Source organism: Urocitellus parryii, chromosome 5 (genome assembly GCF_045843805.1).
Source record: "Urocitellus parryii isolate mUroPar1 chromosome 5, mUroPar1.hap1, whole genome shotgun sequence".
Taxonomy (NCBI): Eukaryota; Metazoa; Chordata; class Mammalia; order Rodentia; family Sciuridae; genus Urocitellus; species Urocitellus parryii.
Window position 1 is genome coordinate 50,344,458 of NC_135535.1, and position 13,888 is coordinate 50,358,345.

Below are 13,888 nucleotides of genomic sequence, written 5' to 3' on the forward strand. Positions count from 1 at the left end.
TTAAAAACCACCAGATTAGAATATGGAAGGCCACAGGGGAAAAAAGATGATAGAAAAGGTCAATAAAAGCATAACTCTAGGGTTAGACTTTCAGAAGTACTTAATCTGGAAACAGTGATAATGATAGTACCACATAGGACTATTTGAAGGATTAAATAAATGGCACATAGTGAATCCTCAGAATTAAAATTTTGATTATCAACATCATTACCACTGCATCTGTAAACAATCACTCTGACAATGGAGTGGATGAGGAAGACTTCTTTGGAAGCTTGTGCAATAGTCTATGCAAAAATGTAGGAGAGCTTACACATGAGTTGCGAACTGGTCAGCAAAGACAGAATCTACCCACAGGCATTATGGCAGGGGCTGGGTGTGCTTTTTTCCCATCCAAACTGTTTGTTTGTTTGTTTTAATTAAATATGGGCTAGTGTTGTGGCTCAGTGGTAGAGCGCTTACCTAGTATATGTGAGGCACTAGGTTTGATCCTCAACACCACATAAAAATAAATAAATAAAATAAAGGTATTGTGTCCACCCACAATAAAAACAAAAAACATTTAATTAAATAACTTGGCATGTTTAAAAATCAGAAGATTTCACATTATAAATATAAGCTTCTCCTAATTTTGGGATATCTAGTAATAGTGGACCAGAATTCCCTCATGGCAAGAGTTTGTTTAAACTAAGTGTTTTGTGCCTCCTTTAAATCAGGCCTGCTGACTCTATTTGGGCACAGTCCTCACTCACCCTTCTTAATGTTCTCTTTCTCTTATTCACTTCCTTTAGGCATTGGACTCTCTGACTCCTAGCCTTAACCAAGGCAGGAGGTGTGAGAGGAGGTAATGGGGTCAAGGAATTTTAAGGACAGACTTGAAAGAGCTTGGTGAGCAATTAGAGGAATGAAGGGGACAAGAAAATTTGGATGAACAATGATGTCATTAGCAAGACCTGGAATACAGGAAGAGAAAACAGCTTGTGCTAAAGATAGAAAAGTTTCTTCAGATAGTTTGAGGAATCTGTGGAACATCTGAAAAGAGATATCTAGATAAGACTTGAATGTCTAGATCCTAGGGAAGTGTCAGAACTAAAGACAGAGATTTGGGAGTCAGAGAGGGGGTTTTATGGCAATGAAACAATGGTAGTTGATGAGGTTGTGGAGGGAGAGTGATAGAGTAAATTCAAAGGAACATTCCTTCTTCAGGATAGAGAAAGACATGAACGAAGGCGGCAGAGAGAGAACCACCAGAAGAGGGAAACACAGTCCAGAGGAAACGATTATAAAGTCACAAACCTAAAGGGTTTTATGGGAGAAAAGAGTTACCAGCCAAAGGACGCTGAATCCTATCTGGTCCTGCAGAATCTAAGTTTAGGCACATAAGAGCCCTTGCCAAAAAAGTGTCTATAATCTAATTAAGGAGGATGTATATTGGGAGTGAATGGAATAAGGGATTGGAAAACTGACCAGGGATCTGGCCCAGAAGGGCTTTGAATGCTAAAGCATTGTGACAGCTTTGTGTAGTACCAAACTGAATGCAAGGAGGCATGCATAAGGGTTCAAACCCCAGTCCTATCACAAGTTCTATGTGGAACTTGCTGCAAGCCTTTACATTTTGGGCCTGGCATGCCCCATCCATATTTGAGGAGTTTGGACCAAGTACCTGATTCTTAGGTTCTACTATCTTAGGATTCTTAGATGCAGAGGATCTCTACTCTGGTTTCTAGTGATTTATTTTATTAAGTAGGAATTTATTTATTTCTGTACCAGGATTGAACCCAGGAGGATGCTTAATCACTAAACCATATCCCCCACTCTTTTTAATTTTTTAAATGACTTTATTTTTACTTATTTATTTTTATGTGGTGCTAAGGTTCGAACCCAGTGCCTCACCCACGCTAGGTGAGCGCTCTACCACTGAGCCACAACTCCAGCCCTCTTTTTTTTTTTTTTTTTTTTTGAGACAGGGTCTCACTAAGTTGCTTAGGGCCTCACTAAAGTTGCTGAGGCTGGCTTTGATCTTTCAATCCTTCCTCAACCTCTCAGGTAGCTGGGATTACAGGTGTGTGCTGCCACACCTGGCTTAGAATAAAAGTTTCCAAATGGTGAAAATTTTCTTCTACACAGTAGATACTCAGTATATGTGGACCCAAATGAATGTGTGTTTCAAATTATTCAATGTTTGTGTTTATCAAATGAATTAAGAATGAATATCCTCATTTAATTAGAGAAAGGTCTATTTAACAAAGCAGAGGTATGGGAGGTTTCTAGAAAGAAATGAGCCTTAGGGAAGAGAAAATGTTGCAGAAAATTATGTGGAAAACTAAGATTCTGGTTTAAGAGACATGGATTGTTATGCAAATTGAAAGACCCCCAAGATCAAGGAAGGGGGGTTATTACAAGTTATAATTATTAATGTTTCCAGTTAAATAATGACTACTTGATCTGGGATCACATACGAGGTTTTTCATATTTTATTTCCACTGTCACCATTTTTTTACATGGCATACATAGAGGACCACCCCATACAGGAGGTGACAGAGGAAGGCCATGTCATACTGATCATTCCATTGTCCACTATAGAGTCTGTCCTCCAGGGCAGCCTGTGATATTGACTTGAGTTAGCCAATCCCATGTACCATAAGCACTCACATTTGCTTTTTATATGTTCACCATATGCTGTCCCGGGCAAATTCCTGCCAATGTGCCTCTGATAGCCACTTCTTGAGTATCAGGTTCATGTACAATAGCACTTGTTGGGGTTTCAGGAAAAATGTGGGAAACCTAGGTGAATTGAATTTCAGAAAAGAACAAATAATTTTAATATAAGTATGTCCCATAGTATCCTGTGTTTTTGTTTGCTAAATCTGACAACCACCCATTGTATTCCATGATGTGTCTGACTACAACTTGGCTGCAGAACTTCAGCAAGCCCCTCCAGGGCCAGTGCTTTTGTGCTTCTGCTGTCCTCTACTGGCCATAAGTGGTCACTGGCACTGAAGGGAAAGGCAGGGTAGCTTGGGCTCTGATCCCTTCTCCACAATGCAGCCAGTGTCATCCTATAATTAACCTCATCTAAAGAATATTGAAGGGACGTGAATGAAGCACATCCATTTAGCAAACATTCGTGAAGCATAATCTTAATACGCTGCAGGCACTGAGATGAGCCACCTAACACTTCCACATCCTCAAGGACCTCTCAAGATGGAAGAAGGAGATTTGGACAAAACATATATGGAAGTCAGAAGTCTCAGAAAAAAAAAATGCTCTGCTCTAAAAGTTATCACTGACAACCTATTGAACTTTGGAGTCACTTAAGCTTTGAGGATTTCTGTGTTCTTATAAAATATGGAGAGCAGGAAGGAAAAGTACGACTGGGAAAGTATAGCAGAGTTCATCTTGGGAGCCTCTTGGTTATTCAAAGTCAAGACCCAGAGCTTAGTGGGAATTCAAAAAAATAAAACATAAGTAAATAAAACTAGTGTGGATAAAATGGAAAGGGGCACTGTCCTGTTAGGACTTCTTTGAATGACAGCTCACATGGGAAAGGAGCAGGGGACAAAGGACTGGGGTCTCAAGGAATAGGAAGGACAGGCACCAGGTGAAGAGATCTATTGTAAGTGAAAGTACATCTAGCCACATGGCAGCTGGCAGGGACAAGGACGCTGGACACAGTGGGCTCTGGGTTAAGGGAGAAATCTGCTACCTCATTCTGGTTTGTATTTTGTGCAATAACTCCACTCTAATTTCTTTCAGTCTTTTGTTGTGAAGCTGCAGGAAACAGCACTGAGTTCAGAACATCTTACAAATGGAAGGTCATGGCTGTGTGGTCAAATTAGAGTAAAGCAGTCAGGAGAATGTTAGAACATTCTGGAGAGTGAAGGAGGTGATGGACAGAGGGTTATGTAGAAGACAGTAGCACGGGTGGTTAAGGGGACAAGAGGCCATGGAGACATTCTCCTCTGAACAGCCAGAAATAGCCATTCACCATGCATCTAGGGTCATCCTAAAATTAACCCCATCAATTGCTCTCATTGCCCACAGCATAAAACATGATTAGAAGTTTCTGAGCTAGTATGAGTCTAGCTCCTGAGTTTATATACTCTCCTATTGCTGCTGTCTTTCACATCATCCTAAGCTCCAACCACACCGAACTTCATGCAGTTCATCCCATTTGATGGACTCTCTCTTGCCTCCAGGTCTTTGTACAGGTGCAAATTCCCCTAAGAAGGCTTCTTTATTCCCCCCATTGGAAAAGTTTCTCATTCTGTGTAGGCATTTTTCCTAATGATGATATTTATCATGATAAAAATTATAATGCCTACTGCAAGCCCTGCACTGTTTTGAGCTCTCCGTGTATAACAACACATAAATATTCCTATATCATTGTTTTCTATCAAAGTATTCATAATATTTCACTTAAATAGCTTCCTTAATTATTCAATACCCTTATTTTAATGTGGATTCCAAGAAGATGAGGAATTTCTCTTGTTCACCATGTAGCCACAGCACCTAGCACAGATGAACATCATTTGGGTTGAGCCTCAAATAGCTAAGACTTAGGCCAGGTACAGTGGTGCCTGCCTATAATCTCAGCTACTTGGGAGACTGCCCTCTTGGGCAATTTAGAAAATCCTATCTCAAAAAATAAAAAGGTTTAGGGATGTAGCTCAGTAGTAGAACATTTTCTTAGTAGGCATGAAGCCCTGGGTTTAATTGTCGGCACCACAACAAAATAAAAATTTAAAAATATAGTAAAAAATTTTAAATATCAGGCTTTAGCATCATTAAAATGCCTCATTCTTCCTTAGTAGAGGTTGCTGCATCACTAGCCACTTACCAGCTATGTCTCTTCAGGTGAATTCTTTGACTTATGGATCTTAGTTTCCTCATCTATAAAATTAGGAGACAGAAAACTTGTTTCCTAGGGTTCTCATGGGGATCAAATAAGCAATGTACTTGAACACTTAGACTGTATTCTGTATTAATAAATGATGTCAGTAGTACATAGGAGAGGAGGAGTAGCATTTTATCTTTCACTTGGTGACATATTCCTGAGGTGACATATTCCTGAGTAGGGATTCCTCCCTACTGAATCCCCTCTCCCATCTATCCTCTTCCATGCACCGAGAATTCCAAATCACAGATTTCTTAGGCTGCAAAGGAAAACACTTAACATTTCTGTTTCTTTATCATATAGAACATTTTGGCTTTCTTTGTCTCATACCCACCCATCCAAAATAATCCAGGACCTTTCTTCCACTTCCAGAAGTTTCCTAAAGAATCCTGCATTCTATAGTGGGGAGCGCTGCCCCAAAAGAATGGGAAGAAACTGAAGATAGAATTTTTCTCTAGACAGGGTTCAAAGTCAAAATACTTCTGCCTACGTCTGTCATCTCAAGTCTTACTAGGAGAAACAGTAACATATTTATTCTCTACTGTTTCATAACAACCTGGCCGTATTACAGGTTAAATTATTTATTCATCCCTTGTAACGTTCATGCATGCACTTATTTACTCACTTATGCATTTATGTATTGAGTGTTTATTTCATGCCAGACACTCTGCTGGGCAAAGACTCACATCCAGCTCTCCTAGAGCTCTCAGCTGAATTTGACGGACAGTTATTAATCAAAAAATCACCAGAAACTCCATGTAAATAGTAAAAAGGAGATGTATGTAGAGTTAAAAGAGGACTTAAAACAATTTTAACTTAATCTGAGAGGTGAGAGAAGGATGGAGGAAGGGATGAAGCCAAAACCTATAGTCACCCTGCTGTTCACGTACAGAGGAAGAGGAAGAGGTCAAGGTCACTCCTTTGTGGGCAGCTTGTTCTAGAGATTCAGAGCAGAGCTCATACCGGCTATGTTTGCTCCAAGAATTCTTTCTGGAGTCGATGCAGAGATGGGCACAAAAACCAAGAGAAATAACAGCAGCAGCAACAACGACAAATCAATGTTAAGAAACAAAGACTTCCTGCAGTTAGGTAAATGTGGAGATTTTTCCAAAATGGTGAGAATATTCCTAATCGGAAAATTTTTGTGCAATAGGCTCACACACAGAGACTAAGTTTATTTGGTGTAGATAGAATTTTCCTGGCATACAATAAAGAAATGACCTGCAACAATCGACATTGGATTTTGGAGACTTCTGTGATGAGAGGGAGACGTCTCATAGGAGGGCTTTCCCAAAGTTTATGGGAAATATTCCTCACAGCCCAATATTATCAGGCGACCATCCTTTTAGTAATTCCTCCCCCGTGCTCTTGCCTCCTGCTGTTTAATCATTGATTGATGTCTCTGTGTTTTCTAAACCTTTGACAGAGAATCTAAGCTCTGTATTTAGCCATTCGCTGTGCCATTACAAGTTTAATGTTACTAAGAACAATATTTTTCCTTAAAAACAGAATCTTGGTGCCATGGCTGTTCTGAAGATGAGTCAAGAATATTGAATTTGAGGAAATCAGCCCAAATATTTAAGCATTATGTCTGTGCTAAGGATATTGGTGTTGTATTTACGTGGCTATTAATTACTACTGAAATCAGCTTCTAACTGATCACCTACTCTTATTTTTTTTCATATTTTTATTGGTGCATTATAGTTGTGCATAATGGTGGGATTTGTTGTTACATATTTGTACATGCACACAATATAACAATAGAATTTGATCAATATCACTGCGTCTTTTCCTTCCCTCCTCCCTTCACCTGGTCCCATTCCTCTGTGGCTCTTACTTTGATTTTCATGTCACCTCCCCCTAGTAAAAGTTCTGGGGTAGTAAACAGATCAAGATGATCAGTAGGAATAATCATTAATTTTGCAACTGATGTTAAATGAAAGTAAGTGTGGAAAATAAACACTTAGCACAGGTCTTTGAGATCATTTAGAAATATATTTTAAATGAACTAATTAAATATGAACCTTATCTAAGGATAATCACTTAAAAACAGGCAGTAACCTTTTATGTGAGTTCAGTGATCTGAATTCTTAATATGCAAAATTAAATGCCATATTCAATTTCATTTTTTACACAAACATGAATATTGACATTATCCATAAAATCAGATAGAGCTGACATTCATACAGTGCTTCGAGGCTTGTACGACATGGCAGAATTTCAGTTTCCATTAAATAAACAACAAATGACTTTAAAAATTAAACACAAAGCTGAATTTTTCATAGAGCGGATTCACCAAGCGCCTGAACTATTTCTGCCTAACATGTAGAGAAAGTGACCCCTAGTGGAATTCTGATGAAGCATTTCTCCATTGTTTTTTATTTGGTCAATCCAAGTACGGATGCTTATTATCTGCTGTATGCCCAGCATTGTGCTGGGCTCTGGGACAGAGACATGACAGAAAAATGAAGTTCAGGATGGTTGATAAGTAGGCATCAGTAAAATCTGATCAGTGCTGCAGGAGAGATCGAGTGGAAGTGGTCAATCTACTAGTGGGCTGATGGAGAAATGATTGGGGTGGCTGGCAGAGGAAGGTGGCAAGGAAGAAAAGCCATTCACATAGAGAGGCTAGAGCAGCACAGTGATTTCTGGAATTGCCAGTGATTTCATTGGGTAAGGAATGCCTAGGTGGACAGTGCTCCCCAGATATGCTTTCTGCATATTAAAGGAGTTGACAGACACTGTACATAACTGCATTCAGATTGCTCCTGTTAACTAGTCTTACATAGGTATGGGAGACTGTTTCAAAATGGACTTCTTTGACTATTTGAAGGCCTCCAAAATTTTGAGTAAAATAGACTAGAAGACTTATTTCAAGTCAGGGAGTAAAGTTAGAATTGGGAAGTAAGTCAAACATAAGCCTAACAGGTATATTACTGATCTCATTTACAGATGAGGAAACTGAAGCTTATGGAGCTGAAGTGAGTTTCCCAATTCAACTGGCAAACTTTGTGGCTGATTGATACTACTTGGATTCCGAGATCCAGGAGCCCAGGGTTTTGGGAGTCATCAGAAAATATAGTGGGTAGTTAAAGTCACAGAAGTAAATGAATTTATCAAGAGAGGTCATGAGAGAGAATAAGAGAGAGGACAGGAGAAAAAGGAAGGGGGAGAGGAGGAGAGCAGAGCAAAGCAGGGGAGGGGGGATGAGAGAAGAGAAGCAGGGCAGAGGTAGAAGCCCAGAACATGGCGAACATGGCAACCTCTGAGGTAAATAGCAGAGGAGGAAGAGGTGAAGGAGGCAGTAAGATCAAAGTGGTGGAACTATAACCAAGGGAGAGCTGTATTCTGGAAGGGGAAGAGAAAGGGGGTGGCGATTTGAGATTATTCAGAAGAAACTATTCAACAATGTCAGCAGCTGAGAGAACCGAGTGAGGCGGTGCCTTAATATTGACCCTTAGGTTAGGATTGACCCTTGGGAGGCCATTGATTGTCTGAAACTGGAGTAGAGAGGATGACAAACCTTTTATGGAAGGAGCTGAGGAATAAAGAGGAAAGAAGAAGGGCGAGTCAGTAAAATCTGCTTTCTGAAGAGCCCAGCTGGGAAGACAAGGAAGTTAGATGAAGATCTATGTTTAAGGAAGGGATTTTCCTCCTAAATATTGAAAAAGTTATAATCAGGTGTGTACGTTGTGGAGAAGCAGATGATATAGAAAGTAAGTGGTGGATGGTGAAGCGTAAAGGATAATTGGCTGAGCAAAGGAGAGAAAAGGGATCCAGAGTGCAGGAGAAAATCCTTGGGTTGGCAGAGAGGGAGTGTGGATGCATGGGATGTTGATCTGTTGATAAGCAAAGGAGGGGATGAAGAGGCCATCTGATGCCTGCTTTTTCCCCTGTGATGCTGAAAGCAGGCTCAGGGGCCAGTCGAGTGGGAGGATAGAAAGGCAAGGAGGCTGGAGGCTGGCCTTCCAACAGCCACTGTGCAGAAAGGGGCCGGCATGACCTGAGCCATAAAGGGCTGCTGAGCAGCAGAGAGGCCAAGTTGGGGTCTCTAGATGCCAGGTGGCACAGAGTCAGCACAATGCTACAGGGGACTCTAATAGTGCTTGGGTACAGCGAAAGTACATCATTGGGCTGGCACTTTGCAGTTTCAAATAAGGCAGAAAAGAAACTGAGGAGGCTGCTCTCTTAAAAAAAAAAAAGAAGTGAAGCTTAGTGGAGGTGGGCAGGGGACGAGTGTCATGAGAGACTGAGGGAAAAGGAAGAAATGGAAGGACTGAGGTCATAGTGTTTGGGGCCAATTCTGATGGAAGTCAGAGAGTGACAGCCTGATTCAAAGGAAAGCACTCACCACCTAATGAGAACATCTTCAGTGCCAGGCATCCTGCTAAGCACATCATCCATATTATTTTATTTAACCCTTACAACAAATCTATAAAGTCAACACTATTCTCCTTACTTTACAGACAGAGAAACTGAGGCTCAAATGCAATAGCTAACTTACCTGGTGTCCTACTTTGGTTGATTTGCCCCTAAGTCTGTGCACTGGGTCCCAGTGCAAAGGTTGAGAGGCAGAACTGTAGGGTGATGAGAAAGATGAGGATGGCCATAAAGGAAATTGTTCGTCTAGACTGGATGTTGAGGTCAATGAAATGGACAGTGAGCTTTGAAGACGGCTGGCACATTAACAATGGATGACCACACCATGGTGACTGGGAGGGAGATAAGTATACTAGCTGAAGGGAGTAAATTGAAAGTACAGAGGAGAAGTGGAAAGGATGAAATAACCAGATTGTATGAGCCCTAAAGTGGTGACATTTTCTTATGGGGCTGAGCATGGCTGGCTTTATGTAACTTGAGGGACCCAAAGTTAGAAGAAAATGTAGGAGCTGGAATATAGTGCTATTCAAAGTAGTAAAGTAAAAAAAGTTGTCTTTCTCCTACAATCTCTCTTCTCACTTGTCTCTATCGCTATTTCATGTTGGGTTCGCTTGGACACGGGGATCCTTACAGAGGTAGCTCAGATGCTGACAGATGCCCAGCAGGGGCTCTGTCCCATGCCTCAGGGCATAGCCCACAGACTTCTGAGCTCTGCCTCCCCTGATGCACTACACCCCATTTGGAAGCTGAGAAATCAGTCTCTCCTTCCCACAGCCTATCATCCCAATCATCCCAACTGTTATGGTTTGGATGTGAAGTGTCTCCCAAAAGCTCATGTGTGAGATAATGCAAGAAGGTTCAGAGGAGAAATGATTGGGGGTTATAGCCTTAACCTAATCAGTGAATTAATCCCCTGTCAGAATTAACTGAGTGGTAACTGAAGGCCATGAGGATGTGGCTGAAGGAGGTGGGCATTGAGGGTATGCCTTCTGGGTATATATTTTGTATCTGGTGAGTGGAGTGTCTCTCTCTGCTTCCTAATCATGTGATCTGTTTCCCTCCACACATTTCCCCCATGATATTCTGCCTCATCCTGAGCCCTGAGGAATGGAGCCTGCTGTCTATGGATTGAGACCTCTGCAACTGTGAGCCCCCAAATTAACTTTTCTGCCTTCTGTAATTATTCTCGTCAGGTCTTTTAGTCACAGCAGTGAAAAAGCTTACTATTAACACCAACTCACTGCAAAAAAGCAAAAAGCAAGAATGGGTAACCTCTATCCAGGATGCACATTGGACTGGGATCAGGATGGCAAGTGGCTCACTCCTGCCAAGTCACCTACCAAACGCATCATGGCACTATCAACGTGGAGGGGAGATGGTACTGCCATGTGTTACCCAAAGATGCCACAGGAGCTGCTCACCCAACTTCTCCCTATTTGTGTCTGCATTCACACCCAAATCCCCTGTCTGGCCAGGGCAGAGGGCAATGGTGGAACACACGTGGGCTTACTCCACTCCTGGGAGTGGACCAGAAGGGGAAGGTTAGTGGGACCAGAGGTGTAGAGTGTGGGGAACAGGATGCCAGAAACCTGTCCTAGGAAGGTAGGGAAGTTGTAATATGGACTCCATGCAAGCTGAGACTCTGAATCTCTAGTCCATGCTCCATTGTTTCACCAGAGTTCCCTTAAAAAACACAAATGAGAACATTCAATCATTGTATTACCTTGCAGCAAAGCACCATATACTGCCCCTCTGTCTTTGCACAGTCTTTTCTCTGTGCAGTCTGTTTTCATCTCTTAAGGACACCAGTCAGTGAATTAGAACTCACCACAAAGACCTTGTTGAACCTAATTATCTCTTTAAAGATACTATGTTCAAATACAGTCACAGTATTCTTAATTAGTGAAAGGTGTGGACTTCAACATATGAATTTTGGGGGATATGTAATTCAGCCCACAAGAATTGTTGAGAATTTCGAGATGGCAACCGCAAAGTATTAAACCCCAAGAATTTCAGGAGTCTGTGAGACTGCACTAGTGAAGCCAGCCCTGGGCTAGGAGACCAGTGGTAAAGAATCAATAGCATGGAGCTAGGGGGATCTGACCCTTCCTGTCAAACCTGTAAGTGTCAAGCTTATGGAAGAATGTGCACCTTTCAGCAGAGTTGTAAAGCGTCTTTTGGGTGAGAGCTAGGTTTTCCTAAGATAATGAAAAGGGTGAAATGTCATTGAGCAGGCTGAAAATGAATGGTTTCTTTGCAAACAAATGAACAATCTGCTGAACAGAGTAGAAATGTCTGGGAAGGAGGTCAGAAACAAGCAAATAAACCCTGGAGGAAAGAGAAGGGTGTGATGATCAGAATAGGAGAACCTGACCAGAGAATTTTGCATTTCATTACTTTTAATTACACTGGCTTTATATTCCTTGAATTTAGAAATTAAATTAGAAATTTAATTGAATTTAAATTAAATGTTAGCATCCCTGATCCAACTGCAGCTGTACTTCACACACAAGCATGGTTTTTGTTGTGGTTTGGATGTGAGGTATCCCCCAAAAGCTCATCTGTCAGACAATGCAAGAAGGTTCAGAGGAGAAATGATCAGGCTGAGAGCCTTTATCCAATCACTGAATTAATCCCCTGATAGAATTAACTGGGTGGGAACTAAAGGCCAGTAGGGTGTGGCTAGAGAAGGTGGGCATTGGGGATGTGCCTTTATGGTATATACTTTGTATCTGACAAATGGAGTCTTTCTCTCTGCTTACTGATCATCATGTGATCTGCTTTCCTCCACCACACTCTTCTGCCATGATGTTCTGCCTCACCTCAACCCCAGAGGAATGGAGCCTGCTGTCTATGGACTGAGTCCTCTGAAACTTAAGTCGCTAAATAAACTTTTCCTTCTCTACAATTGTTCTGATCAGGTCTTTTAGTCACAGCGGTGGAAAAAAAAAAAATTGACCAATACAGTGTTGCTGATTGACAAGGGGAAAGACATTTCAGGACGATCCTCCCATGTTTTCCCCCGTTCTCCATTCCAATCATAGTGGCATTTGAACAGGGTGAACTATGAAGAGGTACAGTCTGTGGCTTTAGCACACAGCTTACTCTCCCACACTGGAAACAAAATCATAATTATCATCACATTGCTGTAGTACCCTAACAAATTAAGCTATTCCTTGAATACTTGCTTAGGGGTCGTTATCCTCAATATCTTACAATAATCTCTCCCAGAGAACAAGAAAAAAGCCTTGTCTGCATTTTTATGGATAGAAATACAGGCAATTAATAAGTTTAAAGAGCTACAGCAGTGGAATATCACTACAGGAAATTAATAATATGTTCAGTAGAGAGATAAAAGCAGCTTTCTTACATAAGAAAGCTACATAATGAAAATACTGATATATTGTTCGTATGTGGTTTTTATTCTCTACCCAAATCCCATCAAATAAGATTCTTGTAGTAACAGTCATTTTTAAATTAAAGTAATACATTCTCATTGTGTAAAATTTGGAAAAATATAGGTAAGCCAAAAAGAAAGGGGACATCATTTTAATTCTAACATATGCTTTCTTTGAGATACATTTATTTTATTCTCATCTTTATTATGCATCCATGCATTTTATTTTTGCAAAAAATGGATGCTATTTTCCTCAATGTCAAGTAACCTGCTTTTTACCACTTAGCAATCTAGGGTGAACAATCTTGCAGAACATTATATTAATAACTATATTTAGTTATATTTAATACATTTTCTATTGTTAGACATTTTTAGGTTCTTTTCAACTATTTACTATTGTAAAATTGCAGTAATAAACATTATTTTAACTATTGATTTTTAACCTTTTATGCTTATTTCCATAGGATAAATTCATAGATGTATCAATAATCTGTCAAAGTATTACGTGTTTTAAGCCACTTGAAAAAAAATGTTAAAAACTAGTTTACCTGAATAATTATTAGGTATTTCCACCTAGAAAAGTATAATGGAAAGAAGACCAGAGTTGAATTCCTGTCTATTTTACTGACAAGCTATAAATGTTGATTGGTCACTCAATCCCTTTAGATCTCTTGTCATTAAACAGGGTTGGCAATTAGGTGGAAATCCAGTTGATCTTGGAGTTAAATTAGTTAAATCCATATACAATACATGTGAACAGGAGTAAACCAAAAGAGCATCAAGGTATATAAAAAGGGTAACTTAATTATGAATATAAAATAATGCCCAGATATTTAACAAAAATTCTCTGGATCCTTTTCAGGCAGAGAGATCTTGCTTGACCACAACTGCACAGAAAACAGAGTTTGAGCAGCCAAATTGAAGGTGATTCTAGACCCTGTCCAAGGAGCAAATGTCTTGGCTAAGCAACCTCAAACATCATGATCTCCTTGAAAGAAGTTATTTCTCCAGTACATGAGACAATCTTAAGTCTCCTTGAGAGAAATACTTAAGATCAAGCAAGATTTCCTTTGTTTCTGCATCATTCCAGTCTTCCAAAGCCTACTTGGAATTTACCTTGTCTTTCCTTCAACCATTTCACCAGCAATGTAATACTTATGGAATGCAGAATTCTTATTGTTTGCAGAATTCTTCCATGAGCACTAGGAAACACAAAG